This window comes from Apium graveolens, chromosome 4 (assembly GCF_009905375.1).
Source record: "Apium graveolens cultivar Ventura chromosome 4, ASM990537v1, whole genome shotgun sequence".
Taxonomy (NCBI): Eukaryota; Viridiplantae; Streptophyta; class Magnoliopsida; order Apiales; family Apiaceae; genus Apium; species Apium graveolens.
Genome location: NC_133650.1, coordinates 225,414,120 through 225,428,289, shown reverse-complemented (window position 1 = coordinate 225,428,289; position 14,170 = coordinate 225,414,120).

Genomic DNA, 14,170 nt, shown 5'->3' with positions numbered 1-14,170 from the left:
TCTCACCTTTCATGACAAAATCTGCCTTCACAAGATGCATCCGTCCTTTGTGTTTTGCCAAGGATCAAGTCAAAAAATGTAGTTCTAATTTTTGGGTGAGATCCCTTATATAGGTGTGGGAAGCCTTGAGTTACATTAGGGTTGGGAGACTTGGTGGACAAGTCTCAAACTTAGAATGGACCTTGGAGTCCTAGAAAATAGGGATTTGCTTCCTTATGGAATTTTATGGCTAAAGGACTACTCTTTAAGAGTTGGAATCTGATTTGAACTTATTCTCTCAGTTACAGTCTGGGATGATTTATGGTCTACGAATTTAATAATAAATCATTGGTCTGTGGGCCCCTACAGCCCAATTAATGTTATATTAATTACATGGCTTTATTAACCGGGTTTCACTTTCGAACCAAAGAAGGCTTAATTAATGCGTTATTTATTACACAATTAGGGTTATTTTTATTACCTATCATTTTCCCCCAACTTCTAGGAAAGCGTATAAGATTTCGTAGAAGTTAAGTTACTATATGCCCTTACAGGGTATCATTTTTAGCATAAAGTGTGGAGCGACCTACGCATTTACAACGATTTTACCTTTCTCAAGGCTACTTATATTTCCCCAACTTGAATCAAACTCTCTTCTAAGAATGTCAAGATTCTTGAGAGAAAGTTCTTTGTCCCCGTTCGCGGAACAGATTTGAGCTTCGCAACCTATTCAGCTCCCCAAATACAATTATTCTTATCATTCCAGTTGCCATTATAGATAACTAGAGAATATTTTCCTGGTTTATTATAGACCCAAAGAATATTTTTGCAATTTTTGCAATTTTTTTGATTATTTTCTCAATTTCGCAGTTATTTTTCGACCAGGATCTACAACCTAGAATTCAACTAGGATCCTGGTCGAAAATACGGTCCAGTCTTTACATCCTAGTCGAAGATTTTTGACCAGGATCCATGATCTGGAATTTGACTAGAATCCTGGTTGAGATCGCGTTCCAATTACAGGATTCTAGTCAAAGATTTTCGACTAGGATTCACGACCTTTTGACTAGAATCCTGGTCAAGATCGTGGTCCAATTATAGGACTCTAGTCGAAGATTTTTGACTAGGATCCATGACCTGGATTTCGACTGGAATCATGATCGAGAACATGGTCCAATTACAGGACTCTCGTTGAAGATTTTCGACTATGATCCATGACGTGGATTTCAACTAGAATCCTGGTCGAGATTATGGTCCAATTACAGAACTCTAGTAAAATATTTTTAACTAGGATCCGACCTGAATTTTGATTAAAATCCTGGTTGAGATCAAGTCATTCTTCAAACGTTTTATTTCAACCTCAATCTTGGTCGAAGTAATGGTCATATTTTAAGTCTCTAATCGAAAAGTTTTGACTATAACCCACGACCTGGACTTCGAGTTCAATCCTGGTCGAAGTAATGTCACCTTTTAAGTGTCTAGTTGAAAGGATTTGACTTTAATCCATGACCTTATATTCAAATAGTGTTCTAGTAGAACTAATAGTCTTTTTATTGGACTTCATCCTTTTCGAAATCCAAATTTGATTTGGGTCTGGGCTTTTTCCAAATCTAAATTTGATTTGGGCCTAGGCTTGTACGCTTGGTCTTTGTATTATTTGGCCCAAAAATTTTTGTGGAAGTTTTCATTACCTCTTTGAGAATGTTTTAGAACTTGGGCCTGTCATATATGGGTCATGGGCCTATTGACTACAACCTATTCGTCTTCTCATCTCCATCCTATATAAAGGAGTGGCCAAGATTCAATCCTCGCTTCACTTTCTCATTTTCTAAGTTTTTCAAGCTTTTTCACATTTCTCTAGTTTTCAAAGCGATTTCCGGCGATTCCCCACTTGGGGTTCTGCAATAAAGCGATTTCTGTGCACCAGATTTCCAGTTTTCCGGTTAAAGACCTTCAAACCTTCAAAGTTTTTCCAAGTATTTTCTTTAAATATTCATTTTTCTGTATTTTTACACGCATGTCCTTATAGTTCTTGCACTTTTGTATGCATTCCTTTGAATGTATACATGGTTTTCTGGGTTAAATCTTTATACACGTTCATAATTTTTGTATAACATCCATAATTTGCAGAATCTTCATATTTTCCTGTATTTTATGCTCAGTCTTCTCCATTTTTGTATTTTCAGATGGCTAACAAGAAAGCTCTTCGGTTAGCAAAGATGAACGTGGCCAAGAAATCCAATGAATTCTCCATTCATTCAAGGTACTCTTCCATGATCGACATGATCAATACTAGGGGAGATGAGTATTCTTCTGATGCTCACTTGGACGCGTTTGATCATGTCAATACTTTTCATGACCTAAATGAGTTGGAAAAAATGAACCATATCTACAAGTTCGAGAAGCCTTACAAGCTGTTCATAGCTAGGGCCGTAGACAGGGCTTATCACTAGAAGAAGGACACGCTTTTCATTTTTAGGGATACGATCAGGGTTGGTGACAGGTTCCCCTTTTACCTTTTTATCACTACTTTACTTGATGGCGTTCAGATTAGCCCATGCCAGGTTCCTCCCAACGCTTGGAGGTTAATTCTCTATTTTTTGTCACAATGTGCTAAAAATAACTTGTCTCCATCAATAGCTGTTTTTAGGAAGATTTTTCAGTTTCAAAATAATCCTGACAAGAATACAGGTTGGGTATCTTTGAACCAATGCGCCACTATCCCCCATATTGTTAATGGGAAGTCCATTGCAGACAACAACTTGAAATGGAAAAAAGAATTTTTCTGCCTGGTCTGGGAGGGAGGAGATAGGGGAACCCTGTTCCGTTCATCTTTTAGCCAAGTGGTTTACGGAAGCCCTAATGACATCTCTTTGTCTACGGAGGAGACAACGGCTTTTGACATCCTCACAAGGGACAACGTGACTTCCCATTCTTGGGACCCGTCCTTGTTGAGTGTGGACCTTCTCCGGTTTCAATAAAAGGTAAGTTTCAACTTTTGTTCTTTGTCCAAGTACTTAGTATTCCTGCCTTAATTTATTTTAATTACTCCCTGCTTTTTCTGGGCAGTGGCCAGAAAAATTATTGAGGTAACAAAGCCTAAGGAATTGGAGTCCAAAAGAATGAAGGGGGCCGTGAAAGTTTTCAAAGATCCCCGACTGGAGGAATGATTTCCTGAGTTCTTGACTCGGGTTAACGCGGAAGAGGGTGAAGAAGGCCCCAGTCAACCCTTGAGGGCAAAGCAAAAGCTTGGGTCTTTTTTCAAACCCGTATGGGGCATAAGGGGAAAAGATCAATTGTTGGGAACACTAAGTTGGCCAAGGAGTGGTCTCTTCACTTCATTTCTCCTGTTGACTATCAGGATTTTGTCCTTCAAAAGGACTTGGAGGCTAAGGAGCTATTCGATATTTTCTTACCTTAAAACTTTTTAGTATTTCACTCAATCTTCTTTTGTCTTGAACTAATTTGTTTCCCCTTTACCTTTTAAGGCGAATGCCCACTTTCAGGGGACTCTCCACCAAAATAAGGCTTAGAAGGTGGGCTATAAAGACACATTTAAGAAGCTTCAGGAGGCCAATAAAATAATCAAAAATCTCCAGGCCCGGCTAGCCTCCTCAACTTCCGACTTGGAAATTGCTTGAGCCAAAATCGTTATTTCGAATGATGAGAGGGAGAAAGGTTTTGATGCTTGGATGGACACTCCTGAGTTTAAAAGCTTGATGGAGGAGCATGATGCCCTTACTCATCCAGTGAATTATAAGAAAGGTTGGGATGATACAGTTAAGGCTATTCAAAATAAGTATCCTGAGATGCTCGAAGCTGAATCATTCCCTTGCCTACTCAAGATTCCTAACCTTGAAGGTGTTACGGAAAAGATGCAGATCTTATCCGGGAAGAAGACCACCCTGCAAATTCATTTGATGTGAGGGCTTCCGGGTCTAGAGTGTCTGTGCTGGATAAAGGCAAGAAGAGGAAAGAGGTCGAGTCAAGCTCTAGCGAAGAAGTTTCTTCATCTGAGGAAGAAGTAGAGCCTGCCATTAAAAAGGCAAGGACCGAAGTTTCTTTAAAGAAAATCTCACAAGAGGTTTCCGAGGAGACATTTCAAGGAGACTTCTGATGGCCCAACCGAGGAGACCTCCGAGGAAGCCTCGAAGGGTGATTCTGAGAGAGAATCTAACAAAAGCTCCTAGAGCGGCTCAGAAGAAGAATATGATGAGCCTGAGCCTCCTAAGGCGGATGGTTAAAATTCTTGTTTCTTCTGTTCCTTTCTTTTATTGTAAAGTATTTGAAGTATTTAATAAAAACTCCTTGTCTTTTTGCTTTAGATTTCCATTCGTTGATTTTTGCAATCTTTACTGCTGTTATGAATAATTATGTTTAAGTTTATGAAGAAAACTTAACTTTTCAAACATAACTTGGTCTTTCAAAACCTTATATAATGGGCCAACCCTTACAATCTGAATCAAATATTTTCATAAACTGAAATGTAAACTCTAAGATACTAGAAAGCAAATCCTAAGGATCCAAAGGCTTATGGTTTCAACAAACCTTATTTTAGTCCTAATAACTTAATATTATATATAATAAGTCTTCAAGTTCTGCGCATTCCAAGTTCTTGGCACTTCTTCCCCTTTCATTATCTCTAACTTATAGGATCCCCATCTTTGAACACTGTTGACTTTGCTTGAGAAATCTTTATTTCACCCTTAAGTTGTAATAAAAAGAAGTTTCCGAAACACAGAAGTACATGCTTCCAGAGCTATTCTCAACTTTTGAGGATGCAAACTTGGACAATGTATTTACCTTGGAGTTTTCCTTTTTGAGGATATACTCAACATGGCATTCATCAAATTGAGTCATCACAGCTGTCACAAGTCACACATATCTTGCCATAGTTCCATCTCTTGCCTCAAATTATCCATTAACCTAGGATACCACAAGTTTTGAGTCTCTGTAGACTTTAAAGTTTTTAGCCCTTAATGTTCCTTCTAGGCCTAGTCCGGCTATAAGGGCTTCATACTCAGCCTCATCGTTTATGGTAGAAAAGTCTAATTTTCATAGCGTATTTCAATCAGGAACCAGTCAGGGCTTTGTAAAACTAGCCCAGCTCCACTCAAATTTATTTTTGATGTCCCGTCAAAATAGAGCACCCAGAACTCTTTGTTCTTAATTTCCGTCTCTCTGTTCCTGTCTTTTCCCTCCATGCCATGAGGCGTGTCTTCCTGCCCCCGACTTTTTGGTTGTTGATGGTACATTCAACCACGAAGTCAGCTAGGGCCTGAACTTTGATCGTTATTCGAGGTTTATATATAATATCAAATTCCCCAAGATCTATGGCCCATTTGATTAGCCTTCCAATGGCTTTTGGACTGTGAATGATGTTTCTCAAAGATTGATTTATTAACACCTCAATCTTATGAGCTTGGAAATAAGTACGCGGCTTCCTTGAGGCCATAACAAGGGCTAAAGCGAATTTTTTTATAGTGTAGTAATTCAACTCAGCCCCATGCAGAATCTTGCTGACATAGTATATGGGTTTCTGGACCTTAAACTCCTCTTTTACCAGCACAACACTTAAGGCATTTTCAGAAATGGCCAAGTATAAATACAGAGTTTCAAGGACTAGCCTTGCCAATAATAGGGCTTGAACCATGTGTTTCTTCAATTTCTCAAATACTGTTTGACTTTCACCAGTCTAGGCAAAATCTTTTACTTTCTTAGAGCCTTGAAGAATGATAGGCACTTGTCTCTAGATTTGGAGATGAACTACCCCAAAGCAGCAATCATTTCGGTGAGTTTCTGAATGTCTTTTACAGAGCGTGGAGCTTCTCTATCTAGTATGACCTTTATTTTCTCGGGTTTGGCCTTAATTCCCCCTTGGAGACCTTTAATCCCAAAAACTTCTCAGACCCTACACCAAAAGCACACTTGGCGGGGTTCAACATCATCTTGTGACATCTCAAAATTTTAAAAGCTTCCCTCAAATGGGATATATGATCTGCCCTTACAAGGCTCTTGACTGACATATAATCTACTAAAATCTTATTTACCAATCTTTGGTAGGTGGCTCCTGCATTCTTGAGACCAAATGCCATAACAAGATAACAAAAAACACCAAATTCAGTGATGAATGATACCTTTGGGATGTCATCTTTATGCATCTTGATCTGATTATAGCAGCTGAATCCATCCATGAAACTCAGCATCTCGTGCCCCACAGTGGCGTCTATCAAAGTGTCTATTCTTGGCAGAGTAAAACAATCCTTTAGGCATGCGTCATTCAAATCAGTAAAGTCAGTGCACATCCTCCACTTTCCATTAGCCTTCTTTACCATTACGGGATTTTCCAACCATTGTAGAAATTATATCCCCTTAGTGAATCCAGCCTCCAAAATCTTTTCAACTTCTTGTTTACTTCCTGCCTCTCGGGGGAAAAACTCATTTTCTTTTACTTCACAGTCTTTCGATTAGGATCAACATTCAACTTATGGGTGATCAGCTCAGGATCAATACCAGGCATATCTTATGCCGACCATGCGAACACATCACTATTTTCTTGCAAAAATTTTATCAACTTCCCTTTGAGGGGCTCCTCCAACGATGCTCCAATAAAAGTTATCTTCTCGGGGTCTTAGGAAGCCAACATAATGGGGATCAAATCCTTCGCCGACTTTCCTCATTTTTCATCATTCTCACGGATATCCATATCTTCAATGGGTAGAACTTGCCCCCCGACTCCATCTGCCCTCAGCGAGACTACATAACAGCTTCTTGCCATCTTCTGGTCTCCATTTTCTTCTCTTATATCATTCCTTGTTGGAAATTTAATCACTGAATGGTAGGATGAGGGGACTTCCTTAAAGGAATGTATGTTCGTTCTCCCCATGATTGCATTATATGTAAATCCAGCCTTAACCACCACAAAATTTGACATTTGTGTAGCTTGCCTTGGCTCCTGGTCCATTGTCAGAGGTAGTTTAATTATCCCTTCAATGGGACATTCGACTCCAGTAAACCCATAGATTGGTATATCAGTCGGAGTTAATTGAGAATCGTTTTATCCCATCCTTATAAAGGTATCATGAAGCAAGATGTCAACCGATGCTCCATTGTCTACAAGGACTCTCTTTACAGGGTTGTTCCCTATGATGGGTGTAATGACTAGGGTATCATTATGAGGAAACTTAACCCCTTCTAAATTGAAATCATCAAATGTCATCGACACTCTAGTTTTGGTCCTTTTTGGTGCTTCTCCAACTATGTGCATGACCTCTCGTGCGTAAGCCTTCCTTGAGTTCTTAGAAAAGCTGGCCATAGTTGGCCCTTCAAAGATTATATTAATCACTGGGCCTCTTGGTTGGGGATTTCGCCCCTAGTCATCTTGATCCCTCCTTCGATCATCAAAATTTATCCTCCTATTATTGTTCCTTTCTCCTCTCTGACCATCTTCAGTGTACTTACTCAATCTTCTTTTTTAAATAAGGAACTCAATCTCGTCTTTTAATTATAGGCACTCATCGGTGTCATGACCAGTATCCTTGTGAAATCGACAATACTTGCTTGTATCCAACTTGGCAGGATCGGCCTTCAGAGGTTTTGGCCAGCAAACATCTCTATCCCTCTCAATTTCCATCAAGATTTGACTTATAAGAGCATTTAGTCTTGCATACTCAGTGAAATTTTGTCTGGCCCCCTTTCTTCGATGATGAATCAGTATCTTTGTTAACCCTTTGCATTGTATTCCTGGTCTGTCTTTCGCTTATTGCCACTAGCGGGCTCGTTGCTTATCACTGTCTTCTTCATGATTTCTTCAACTTGGATATACTTTCCTACTCTACTTTGGAACTGTAATATATTCTCTGGTGTCTGTTTGGTCAAAGACATTTCGAAGAACTTGTCGTTGGTTCCTTATTATAATTCTATCATAGCCACCTTATCATCAAGATCCGGGACTTTTAAAGCCTCCTGTGTAAAATGATTCAAGTAGTCCCTAAAAGATTCCTTTGCTCCTTGCACAATACTCATGAGCAAAGCTGAGCTTTTTTCATGCACCTTCCCGCTAATGAACTGTTTGATGAAAGCTTGACTTAAATCTCTGAAGGATCTAATCGAATTTGGGGGCAAGCGGCTATACCACCTTTGGGTCATGCCTGATAAGGTTTGAGGGAAAGCTCGACATTTGATTGTATAGGGTCCAGAGACATCTCATTCATTATTGGTTGGCAGCAGACCTCTAATATAATTAGGATCGTTCCATGGTTGTGGTGAGGCGGTGGGGGCAGCCTACTTCCCTCAGCCTCATAGTACAACGACATCTCATTGGTAGGGTTTATTGGAAAATGGTGCACCACAGTTGACATCTCAAAACTCATAGATTGTACCCCTAACAGAGCGTTCAGATTTGAGTTTTGAGGGTTCACTCCTAAAGTTGGGATTGGCCGAGATCCGGATTGGGGGATGATATAATTCGCCGTTCTTTAAGCATAGGTCGAGTGAGGTGGAATCTCAATGGCAGATGAGATTGTTTGGGTAGTTCCAGCTGATGCTCCTTCAGGAGCGTTGTTTCCACTTCGTGTGGTTACCATGGTTGATGTATTTTTTCCACATACGATGCCAAATATTATGCGTAAAAAACTAGGGTGCATTTGATGCTAGGGTTCGTGAGCTCAAGGCCTTATTTGACTGCTTTCGCATTTCGTGACTCAATCCGCCTTTACAAGATGCCTACGTACCTTGTACTTTGCCAAGGATCAAGTCAAAAAACGTAGTCCTGATTTGTGTGGTGAGACCTCTTATATAGGTGTGGGAAGCCTTGAGTTAGATTAGGGTTAGGAGACTTGGTGAACAAGTCTCAGACTTAGAATGGACCTTGGAGTCCTAGAAAGTAAGGATTTGCTTCCTTATGGAATTATATGGCTTGAGGACTACTCTTTTAAGAGTTGAAATATGATTTGAACTTATTCTCTCAACTACCATCTGGGCTGATTTATGGCCTACGAATTTAATAATAAATTCTTGGTCTGTGGGCCCCTACAGCCCAATTAATGCTATATTGATTACCTGACTTTATTAACAGGGTTTCGCTTTTGGATCAAATCATGCATGATTAATGCGCTATTTATCATGCAATTAGGGTTATTTTTATTCCCTATCACTATTTAAAATATAATAAGAAAAGTAGGGTATAATTATTCGTCATTTGATTCAACCGTCAAAAGAATATCAACCGTTAGATCGTCTTTACATTAATAAGAGCTGCTAGATTCATAATAAATAATATTCACTATTTAGTCCGTTCTACCAACAATTAATGTTTGAATCCTCAGAACACCAATATTAAATATTTAGACTATACACCAAAAGTTCAAGATTTCAATCCTTACAATAACAATATTAAAATTTAATATTTGTATTCTTAATTCCAAATAATACATGCAATCAATTAAATAAAGATTATAATTGTTAAGATTACAATTTTTGAATGATACATTTTTAATCGATATAAATTACTTATATTAATTATTATTAAAATTAATCAACTTGATTAAAAAATGACCAAATAACTATCAAAAATATTATATAAAAAATATTTTAACATTAAAAATATATATTTAAAAATTTTGTGTATCACACGAGTAAGTTAGTGTTTATAATAATTCTTTTCAAAAGTTTTATTTAGAAAAAGTCAAAATCGTTCTAATCTATCTATATTATACTATAATAACCGGAATGAGGTATAATTTGTAGGTTGGTTAATGTGACGGCCTCAACCCCGGGGTAAGGAGTTGACGTCATCAACAATCACCATAACAAACATAATATAATCAATTCCATGATAGAATATAAATACGACCCCTAATTCTAAGATCTTTTCCAGGTTTAAGTATGACTTAGGTTACTCAACTAACACAACTCAAATTACCTTACACAATCCTGACCACTAATTTAATGCAGCAACTCAACAGACCTCATCTGGTCAGAACAAAACTACCTCAGAGGAGTCTGACTCGAAAGGAGCTAGAACTCTGCCCTGACTACCGCGCAAGAATCACCTAGGCATCTGCAATACATATAAAATATTCTGCAAGGGTGAGCAATTGCTTGCTCAGCAGCACCACTATATGAATAACAAGTAAAACAGTTTAAAGTAAAGCAGTTATAGGAACAGAATTCATAACTCGCTTAGAAAATAAGTAAACATTCATAAACTGGATATCAAAACTAGCATGCTATGTAAAATAACAACATCAGTAGTGTGATGTGCATAAATACCATGTTAGATATATTTGATAATGTCATGTCTAATATGATTTATGTTTAGTTTTCATATCTTACTTAAACAGGACAAATCAGTACTTAACTGAAATCAGCACTTATACTGAAGTCAGAACTTAAGTTATCAGTACTTAAGGTTCAGGAGATATTTATCAGGAGATAATATCAGGACTTAAAGGAAACTTTCAGATAAGGAAGGCAGCTGATTTACAGGAAGAGAAGATCGAGACAAACATAAGTAGAGATATGCATGAAGAAGGAATTCTATGAAGAATAGAATACTTGGAAGAAAAGATATCTGATTGATATATTTTAGGAAGCAGAATTATATTCCATATCAATTAGCGATTATCTTGTAACTGTATAGTATATAAACACAGACATAGGGTTTACACTATAAGTGTTATTATTATCGAGAAGATTATTCATTGTAACCCTAGCAGCTCTCGTGATATTTGTTCATCACTGAGAGAGGACAGTTCCATACTGTAACAGAGTTTATTATTTTGAATAAAGTTTGTTTTCTGTTACTTGAGTTATTAAAGTTCGATTTGATTGTGCTATACACTGTATTCACCCCCCTCTACAGTGTGTGTGACCTAACAAGTGGTATCAGAGCCTATCTGTTAACACACAAACAGTTTAAGATCCAAAAACAATCATGTCTGAAGTAGAAACTCCAACTAAGCCCACCAAAACTGAAGAACCTCCAAAGACACAAATCCAAAGCCGATATGAGACGATTAGAGTTCCCATATTGAGACCATCTGAATATCCCATATGGAAGGTGAGGATGACCATGTTTTTGGAAGCTACAGACCCAGAATATCTCGATAGAATTAAGGAAGGACCTCACAAACCAACCAAGCTCGCTGTTGCAGTTGCAGGTGAAGCAGCAAAGTCTGTACCAAAGGAGAAGAGTGATTACACTGCTGAAGATATCGCATCAATTGCTAAGGATGCTAAGGTACGACACTTATTACATAGTGCCATTGATAATGTAATGTCAAACAGGGTAATAAACTGCAAGACTGCAAAGGAGATATGGGATGCCTTGGAAACAAGATGTTAGGGAACTGATACGATTAAGAAGAACATGAAGACAATACTTACTCAAGAGTATGAACACTTTGACTCAAAGGCTAATGAGTCATTGACTGATTTATATGATAGATTTGTCAAACTCTTGAATGATTTGTCACTGGTTGATAAGGAGTATGATCTTGAAGACTCAAACCTTAAATTCATGTTGGCTCTTCCTGAAAGCTGGGATTTGAAGGCAACAACAATAAGAGACAACTATAATCTTGATGAAACGACTCTTGATGAAATTTATGGGATGCTCAAAACTCATGAACTTCAGATGGAGCAAAGAAGCAAGAGGAAAGGAGGAAAGTCAAGAACAGTTGCTCTTAAGACTGAAGAAGAATCCCCCAAGGCAGCTACCTCAAGGAAAGGCAAGGGTAAAGTTCTCTTCACAAAGTCTGATACTGAGTCATCAAGTTCTGATAATAATGATGACTCGGAATCTGAAAGCTTGCCTGATGAAGAGATGATGAAGCTGTGTGCTCTTATGGTGAAAGGAATCACGAAGATTGCATACAGAAAGTTCAGGAAGGGAAAGAAGTTTTCCAGGAAAGGTGCAAGTTCTGATAAGAAGAATTTCAGAAAATCTGAGGGCAAAGGAGGAAAGTCTGACAGAGGAGATTATACAAATGTCAAATGCTACAACTGTGGTGAGAAAGGCCACATATCTCCTGATTGCAAGAAAGTGAAGAGTGACAAAGGCAAGGCTCTTGTCACAAAGAACAAAAGCTGGACAAACACCTCAGATTCTGAAAGTGAGGAAAATTATACCTTGATGGCAAATGATGATATGGCAAGTGCTGAAAGTAGTTCTGAAGCTGCTGAGTTAAAGGTACCTTAAACTACTTATGCCTTTCATACTAATGATATTAATGAGTTGAGAAGATATCTTAAAACCATGTTCATTAGCTATAGAGATCAAACTTTAACATGTGAAAGATTAACTTCTAAAAATCTTGTTTGCAAAAAGAGGAATGATTATTTAGAAAAAGAGTTAGTCATGTTCCATCAAACTCAGAAAGATAGAGTTGATGCTTTCTATGTTGGAGATGAAGTGCTTAAAATGAATGAATCTCTAAAAGCTGAGTTAGAAAAGGTAGAGAGATTATCAGGACTTGGACTAACTCTGGCAGAACAACTCAGAATTTGTTAAGTAGTGAAAACTGGAAAGAGGACTTAGGTTATGGAGAGGATAAGAATGATAAAGGAACTGTAGATATTAAGCCTATAGTTGTTAAACAAAAGCCAAAGTTAAAACCTGTTAAGTTTGTAGCTATAAAGTCTGATACTGAGAAATCAGAAGTTAAAAAGGAATTAACTTCTGACAAACTAAAACAGGAAAAGACAACTGAAGTAAACGTAGGCTTAATGACAAAGAAGCAGCTTAAGCATAAGCTGAAAGATGTTAAGAATGCAAACAAGGTAAAATCACCTAGGAAAAATAGGAATGGAAAGAAAGGTATGAATAAAAGCAATGATTATAAGCCTGTTCCGGATGCTCCTAGAAAAACATGTCATAACTGTGGAAGTTCTAACCATCTGGCTTCTTTTTGCAGGAAGAATAAGAACATAAACTCCTTACCTTCAAAATCAGGAGTTAAGAGTCAGTCTGTTAGATATAAGCCACAAAATCCTTGTTTTCATTGTGGTAGTTTATGGCATTCCATTTATACTTGTAAGGAATATTATAGTCTGTACTATGATTATTATCAAATAAAATCTTCTTTAAAGAAAGTTAGCATCGTTCATCTAGTGTAAGTTCTGATTCAAAGTCTGATAGTGTAAATTCTGACAAGAAAAATGTTAACATAAACTCTGATGCTAAATCCGCTGCAAATGTTAACAAACTTAATAAGGCCAAAGGATCCAAGCAAATCTGGGTCCTTAAAACTAATCATTAGTGGTCGTTGTGATTGCAGGGCAACAGGAAAATATCCTAGTTCTGGACAGTGGATGTTCAGGACATATGACTGGAAATAAAGCCCTGATATCAGACTTTATGGAGAAGGCTGGCCCAAGTGTTTCTTATGGAGATGGCAATATTGGAAAAACATTGGGATATGGCAATATTAATCTTGGGAATATCATCATTAAAGAAGTAGCTCTGGTCTCAGGACTTAAACACAATCTGTTGAGTGTCAGTCAAAGAGGTTATCATGTGGATTTCTTTGAAGAACACTGTGAAGTTGTAAGTAAATCTACAGGTAAAGTTGTTCTGAAAGGATACAGGCGTGGTAACATTTATGAAGCCAAGCTTTCAACAAGTACTGATGGTTCTGCAATTTGTCTGATGAGTAGAGCATCAATTGAAGAAAGCTGGAATTGGCACAAGAAACTCTCTCATTTAAATTTCAACAATATAAATGAACTAGTCAAGAAAGATCTTGTGAGAGGACTGCCAAAGTCAGTATTTGCTCGTGATGGCCTTTGTGATTCTTGTCAGAAGGCTAAACAAAGGAAATCCTCATTCAAGAGCAAGACTGAATCATCAATTCTTGAGCCTTATCACCTTCTACATGTTGATCTATTTGGTCCAGTAAATGTCATGTCTATTGTAAAGAAGAAATATGCTATGGTCATAGTGTATGAGTTCACCAGATATACATGGGTGTATTTCTTGCACACAAAAAGTGAAACTGCATCTATCTTGATTGATCATGTCAGGCAACTGGATAAATTGGTCAAAGATTCTGTGAAAATAATAAGAAGTGATAATGGTACTGAGTTCAAGAATTTGATAATGGAAGAGTTCTGCAAAAAACTATGGAATCAAGCAGGAATTTTCTGCTCCTGGAACTCCACAGCAAAATGGAGTTGTTGAAAGAAAGAA